The following is a 7500-nucleotide window of genomic DNA, read 5'->3' on the forward strand; positions in this document are numbered from 1 at the left end:
AGGGAGAGAGGCAGCGTGGGTGACAGACAGAAAATGACAGAGAAAGAGTGACACAGACAGAGGGACAAGAGAAAATGAGAGACAGGAAAAAAAAAGTGAATGTATGAAAAGAGTGACAGAGAGAGCGAGAAAAGTGACAAGGAGGGAGAGACAGACACACAAACATGGACACAGAAAGAGACACACAGAAAAGTACACTGTGTGTCTGTCATTCTGTGTCTCTGACTCAGAAAAAAATCACATACATAAGGAGACAGACACACAGACATTTACACACAGGGAAAGAGAGAATAATGCCCATTCATACTATAACTATTCCCCATCAGTCATACAAAGAACAGCCATTAACCCCTTCCTTTCCATAATCCCCTTGGTGTCATATTGTGCAGTAACACCAGCACATAAAGATATTGACTAACTCCTGTTCTTATGAATTAATGTCCATTTTAAATGCAAGCTTCATATATACAGCTTAACAATTATAGCTGACTTTCACTAATTATGTAATAACTGATACCCCCACAAACATAAACAAGACAACAAGTGCAGTTTTACTTATCTTAGTGGTTTCCCATTGCTCATCTGCAGTCCCAGATAAAAGCTTCTCTCCTAGAAAATAAAGAATAGAAACAAATGTTGGGCCCCATGTGTAATATTTTACCACTACCAGTTCTTCATGTTTCTAGCACAAATCCTAGGCACAGATGAGGTTCCCATAATTCAGAGTTGAAAAAAAGACAATGTACAAATCTCTGGCTGGCTGTATAAAGCAGCCTATAATCAGGATCCCAGCTTCTTGCTTCATGAGAACACAGGTTCTTCTCACTCCTTTTTCACATTAGTGTTTCTTCCATGTCCAGCATAAGCCCAGATAACCACTCCCGACGAGACACACAGACAGCAGCAGAAAGAAAGCAAAAAATGTCCTATCGATTTGAGTCTCCCGCACTTCTGCTTCTTCCTCACTCAGCTCTCTGTACCATGTGATCACTGCAGTCACGTGACTGCTGTGATGTCAGAGTGTCCTTTAGAGGGATAGAATCTAGCCGCTACCCTGGCTGCACTGGGCCAGATTACAATACACTGAGGCTGGAGGAAACAGCAGCTTGGCAGCTGAAACTGCAGGTAAATACACCGTGTCAGTGAGTGTCTGCAGCTGGTGTCACTGGTTCCCGGATATCGTGTGATTTATGCACACAACCGCGTGACTGTGGTCTGAAAACGCTCACTCACCTCTACACACAATCTCAGTGATTTTCAGCTGTAAATGTTATGTGTTCTCCGAATCCATATTGCAGTATTAATATGACAATAATACTCACACTGCATAACAACATATAATTGAATGTTATTTATTTATTAGTAATCTGTGCTGTACAATATGATTAGCAGCAATAAAAAAACACATTTCTGTCAGGAATAAGCACGCGCACAATCACAATTCTGGAAACGTTGCCAGCATTAAAGGGACATTCGACAACACCAGAAGTTTTATTGTTTTTAAAATATAGATAATCCCTTTATTACCATTTCCCCAGTTTTGCATAACCAACAGGTTTATATTAATACACGTTTTACCTCTGTGATTATCTTGTATCTAAGCCTCTTCTGACAGCCCCCTGATCACATAACCTTTTATTTATTATCTATTGACTTTCATTTTATCCAAATAGTGCTGTGTTGTGCTGACTCTTAAATAAATCAATGGGCGTGAGCACAATGGTATCTATATGGCTCACATGAACTAGCAGTCCCTTGTTATGAAAAAAACAATAAAAAAGAATGTGATAAGAGGCTGTCTTTAAAGGGACGGTCTACTCCAAAAAAATGATTGTTTAAAAGGTTGATCATGTCGTTATTACCCATTCCCCAGCTTTGCATAACCAACACTGTGATGTTAATATACTTTTTTTCCTCTGTGATTACCTTGTATCTAAGCTTCCTTTGACAGCCCCCCTGATCACATGTCTTTTTATTTATTATCTAATAACTTGCATTTTATCCAATTAGTGCAGTGTCTGCCAAAACCTACAGGTGTTAGCACAATGTTATCTATGGCTCACAGGAACTAGCAGTCTCCTGTTGTAAAAAGCTAATAAAAAATCATGTGATAAGAGGCTGTCTTTAGTGGCTTAAATAGGCAGAAATTTAGAGATTTCAAGGCTATAAAGTATATTAATATAACAATATTGGTTGTGCAAAGCTGGGGAATGGGTAGTAAATGCGTTAGAGTTTTACAATTTTAGAGTTGACTGTCCCTTTAAAGGGACATTAAACACTATATAAATGTTAGATAAAATGATGCAGTCAAAGAAAAATATTAGTCTGAGAATAACATGTAGATGTATTTTCTAAATTTTCATTAATGTGCAGCCAATGGCTGTGTGGAATATAACAGTGTTCTGCACTTATTTTTCTAACAGGAACTGAAAAGTTTCAGAATAGAATTATAGGAAAGGGGGACAAAATAAATAATAGAAGTATATTGCAGAACTTTATATATATATATATATATATATATATATATATATATATATATATATATATACACCATTATCATTTTATATCACCATCTCAAAGTGTTTAATGTCCCATATCTCATTTCAGACCACTGTCACACTCCATGGAGGTCTTTGCGCATGCTCTTTGCTGCCCCTTGCGTTGCTAGGATACGGTAGGGACGCATGTTATGTACACACTGCTGGGGATCAGAAACCATGGCTGAGGTGAGCGTGAGGCCCTCAGTAACATGCAGTGGCGGGAGGAACTGAATAAATAACCTCAATATGAATAAAATATTTATGTACTTCTGTAGTCAGCAAGAAAGAGGTTAACATCCCCAGCAGTGAGCGTGACTCACCCTATGATTAAGTGCTCAACTGAGCACGAAACTAGTCAGGGAGTTTGTGTGCCCTGTACTGCCTATATTTTATATGATTAAATAAAGGTTTCAAGTTTTTAACTTTTTTTGCCAGCCCTGTCTTCACTCTTTATTGAGCAGCTGCCTGCCTTCTTTGAACTGTGTTTACTTTCGGCTACACCGGCCGTTTATTTGGCAGCTTGCACCCCTGCAGCCTGATCACGTTGGTTTGCTCTTTCCTCCCCGGACTAGGCAGTCACTTCCGCGTCTGCAGCGGCTTGAATCTTGGGAGATCCCCAGCAGTGATGTCAGCAGCAAACACACTGATTGCTTTCACATTTTTATTTGACTCCATTATTATAAAAAATGGCAGGTGGGCGAAACAAGAGGGTAATCGAAGCAGTATTAGAATGTTAGTGTGAGTGCGTGCTGCAGTATTAGAATGTTAGTGTGAGTGCGTACTGCAGTATTAGAATGTTAGCGTGAGTGCGTGCTGCAGTATTAGAATGTTAGCGTGAGTGCGTACTGCAGTATTAGAATGTTAGTGTGAGTGCATACTGCAGTATTAGAATGTTAGTGTGAGTGCGTGCTGCAGTATTAGAATGTTAGTGTAAGTGCGTAATGCAGTATTATGATGTTAGTGTGAGTGCGTGCTGCAGTATTAGAATGTTAGTGTGAGTGCGTGCTGCAGTATTAGAATGTTAGTGTAAGTGCGTGCTGCAGTATTAGAATGTTAGTATGAGTGCATACTGTGTGTGATATTGAGATTATCAGTTGGTATGAACCATATCAACCTGTTGTTATGTGCACAATGGTAGGAAGTGCCTCTTGCATAGTGTGTGTGTGTAGAGCATTCTTAATAAAGTTTACAGTTATGAAGACCTGTGCTTGATCTCCTTATTTAAACTAAGATAAAACATGGTGTCAGAATAAGGAGTTCCCTGCTTCCATCTGAACAAGCAAGGACTCTGAGGAATCCATTAGAAATCTTTGCAGCAAATTGAAAGTGTGAGAGTCAAGGCTCTGGCAGAGTGACTACAGCTTCTTCTCATGAACTAAGTGCATCATAACTTGTACAACTGACTGATTCTAACAGCACTACAGACTTTTATATTAATACTGCATAATTCAGAACATTAAGATGGAAAAGTTAAATCCTCCACCAGAATTGAAAATGACTGGTAATATGGAAGATGCATGGCAGAGGTTTAAAGTGCATGTAAAGTCAACCTATTTGCTCTGCATCATAGTGTGTAATTTCGAAAATAAAAGTGAGTTTCATTCATCAAAATCTCTAAATCAAAATCTAAAAAGAAATAGTTAATAATTTAGGTTGTATTCTTATAGGCGATTCCTCCGCCCGCCATTATGGTCCCACATTATTTTGATGATTGACACTTCTATTTAGAACTATTTTCCTCACCCCCGGGGCGTCAGGCCAGTTGTTCCTTACGTCACGCGTATCTACTGCGCATGCGCAAACTACCCGATGACGTTACCAACTCAGTGCATTACCAACTCAACTTTGTTACTGAGTATTAACGCATGCGCGATGTGAAACGAGGTGCCGAGGTTTAGTGTATTGATTGCTTAACGCATGCGCGTATTGTCATCCAAATAGTAAACGCATGCGCAAATGAGAGCCCTGATCGGGAACACGATTCAAACTGATGTCATCAAGTGGGCGGTAGATATTAAAATAATGCAGGGGGAAAAACAGGAAGAAGACGTTTGGGAGGAGTGCAATGCATAGAGCGGAGATAAGTTTATAGATAAAAATAACAATAAACATAATTTATTTTAAAATAATATTATTGCGGTTTCAATATTTATAAGATTGTGAACAAGTAGGTAACAATTAATAAGCAAAAATTTACATTCACTTTAAGCAAAGATTCCAGCTATATGTTAGAGCTATAGGAGCTCAGGAGCAAGATGATGAACAAAAGATTCCAGCTATATGTTAGAGCTATAGGAGCTCAGGAGCAAGATGATGAACAAAAGATTCCAGCTATATGTTAGAGCTATAGGAGCTCAGGAGCAAGATGATGAACAAAAGATTCCAGCTATATGTTAGAGCTATAGGAGCTCAGGAGCAAGATGATGAACAAAAGATTGCACTTTTTCTGACTGTAGCAGGATCAGCAGCAATAGATGTATTCAACACCTTCACATTTACAGATGAAGAAAGGGATGTTTATCAGGTTGTTCTAGACAAATTTGAACAGTACTGTGTACCTAGACGCAATGAAACCTATGAAAGGTGTCTTTTCAGATGTAGAATGCAGAATGAAACAGAGACTATTTAGGAGTATGTAACAGACTTAAAACTGAAGAGTAGATCATGTAATTATGGAGCAATGTGTAACTCATTAATCAGAGACCAGTTAGTCATGGGCTGCAGAAATATAAGGGTTAAAGAACGCTTGCTCAGAGAGAAAGATTTAACACTGGAAAAGGCAGTAGAAATTTGTCAAAGTTCAGAGGCAGCACAGGAACAAGTGCGCACACTCTGCCACAGTACAGCAGCAACACCAGTAATGTCAGTTACAGTGGGGAAAAACAAAGTGCATTCACATTATGAAAATAAAATGAAAGGAAAAAGTTTTATCACACAAACAGCAAATTCTCAGACTGGCTGTGTACCAGATGTGGAAAGCAGCATGGCATAAGACAATGTCAGGCTTATGGGCAAATCTGCAGAAAATGTGGAAAAAGGAATCACTTTCAAAAGATGTGTAAAGCTAAAAAAACGGTTCACATTGTTGACCAGTCAGAAAGTAAGGAATCAGAAGAATTCTTTATTGGAATACTTGACTTAACCAAAGCTACATATAAGGAGTGGGTCATTGAAGCTATTACAAATGGCACTAATATTGCTTACAAAGTAGATACAGGTGCACAAGCTAATTTGATGCCTGAGAGCAAGTATCACCAATTGAAGAACAAACCAGAACTTCTGAAAAGCTCAGTTAAACTAAAGACATATAATGGGGATTTTATCCCAGTGCTTGGCAAGTGCAGTGTGTTCCTGGAATATGGAAATCAAACGCATAAAATGAACATTCTGGTAGTTCCAGGAAACAAACCAGCTCTACTGGGTCTTCAAATGTGTGAAACTTTAGGACTGATTAAAAGGGTAAATGCCATTGATGGAACTAATAAAGAAGAGGACATAGAACATTTATTAACAGACTATGCTTCAGTATTTGAAGGAATAGGATGTCTTCCAATGCAACATAAAATACAACTAAAAGAAGGTTCTCGTCCAGTAGTGCATGCCATGCGAAATGTTCCAGTTGCTCTAAGGGATCGTCTTAAACGTGAACTTGCCAGGATGGAGGATAAAGGTATTATAAAGAAAATCAAGACACCTACTGAATGGGTTCATTCTATGGTGTTGGTGGAAAAACCGGATGGGGGTCTCAGAATCTGTATTGATCCCAAGGAACTGAATAAAAGCATCTTAAGAGAACACTTCCATTTACCAACAAAACCAGAATTGCTTGGGGAGCTAAGTGGAGCAACTGTATTCAGTAAACTGGATGCATCCTCAGGATTTTGGCAAATTCCACTGGAGGAGGAAAGCATGAAACTCTGCACTTTTAATACTCCTTATGGGAGGTACTGTTACAAACGATTGCCCTTCGGCTTGTGTTCAGCACCAGAAGTGTTTCATAGTACCATGCAGCAACTTCTTGAACGAATACCAGGCACAACCGTATTCATTGATGATATTCTGATCTGGGGTAAAACCAAGCAAGAACATGATGAAAGGCTAAAGATGGTCTTAGATGTTGCTAAGGAGAATAATTTGAAGTTCAATAAGACAAAGTGTCAATTCAGAAAAACTTCAATTCAATATTTGGGAGAACAACTCACGGGAGGTGGTGTTTTACCAGACATGAAAAAGATTAAGGCAATTACAGAAATGCCACAGCCAGAAAATAAGCAAGATATACAACGCTTACTAGGAATGGTGAATTACCTTGGCAAGTTCATACCTAATTTACCAGACAAAACTGTACTAATGCGACAACTACTCAGAAAAAACTATGCCTGGGAATGGTCAGAGAATCACCATAAAGAATGGAAGTTTTTAAAGGACATGCTTACTACTGCACCAACTCTGCAATTCTTTGATCCAACAGCAAAAACAAAGTTGTCAACTGATGCTTCACAAAATGGATTGGGAGCAGTTCTATTTCAAAATCAAGGCTCGGGATGGATGCCTGTGGCTTATGCATCTAGGGCATTGACAGATACTGAAAAATCATATGCTCAAATTGAAAAGGAAACACTGGGACTAGTTTACGGATGTGAAAAATTTCATGTTTATTTGTATGGAAGAGTATTTTCAGCAGAAACTGATCACAAACCTTTGATTCACATCTACCAAAAGGGCTTGATAGATGCACCTCCAAGAATTCAACGTTTGTTGCTGAGACTTCAAAGGTATGACTTCACCTTGGATTTTATACCTGGCAAGGAGTTGGTGGTAGCGGATGCTCTGTCACGAGCTTACTTACCATTTAACAACGAGGACTTACAGTTGCAGAAAGAGGTGACTGTTCACGTCAATCTGATCTTGAAGACAGCCCCGTTTAGTCATGCAATGTGGGCAGCAATAGAACAGGCTA

The 7500-nt window shown here is 38.9% G+C and overlaps 1 protein-coding gene across 4 annotated transcripts in view; it reads left to right on the plus strand.

Moving 5' to 3' along the window:
* The first annotated feature begins 992 nt into the window (after positions 1–992).
* The window catches only part of LOC128642199 (ADP-ribosylhydrolase ARH1), a 30444-nt gene continuing 23936 nt past the window's right edge, over positions 993–7500 (plus strand). For 2 of the 4 annotated variants that reach the window (XR_008399631.1, XM_053694888.1), the window contains exon 1: positions 993–1125. The gene's annotated coding sequence lies outside the window, so the exon portion shown is untranslated. Of the gene's footprint in view, positions 1126–2618; positions 2727–7500 lie in introns of those variants that run through there. The other 2 variants (XM_053694892.1, XM_053694890.1) reach the window with 2 other exon arrangements.

The sequence above is a fragment of the Bombina bombina genome, chromosome 11, assembly GCF_027579735.1.
Source record: "Bombina bombina isolate aBomBom1 chromosome 11, aBomBom1.pri, whole genome shotgun sequence".
Classification (NCBI taxonomy): domain Eukaryota; kingdom Metazoa; phylum Chordata; class Amphibia; order Anura; family Bombinatoridae; genus Bombina; species Bombina bombina.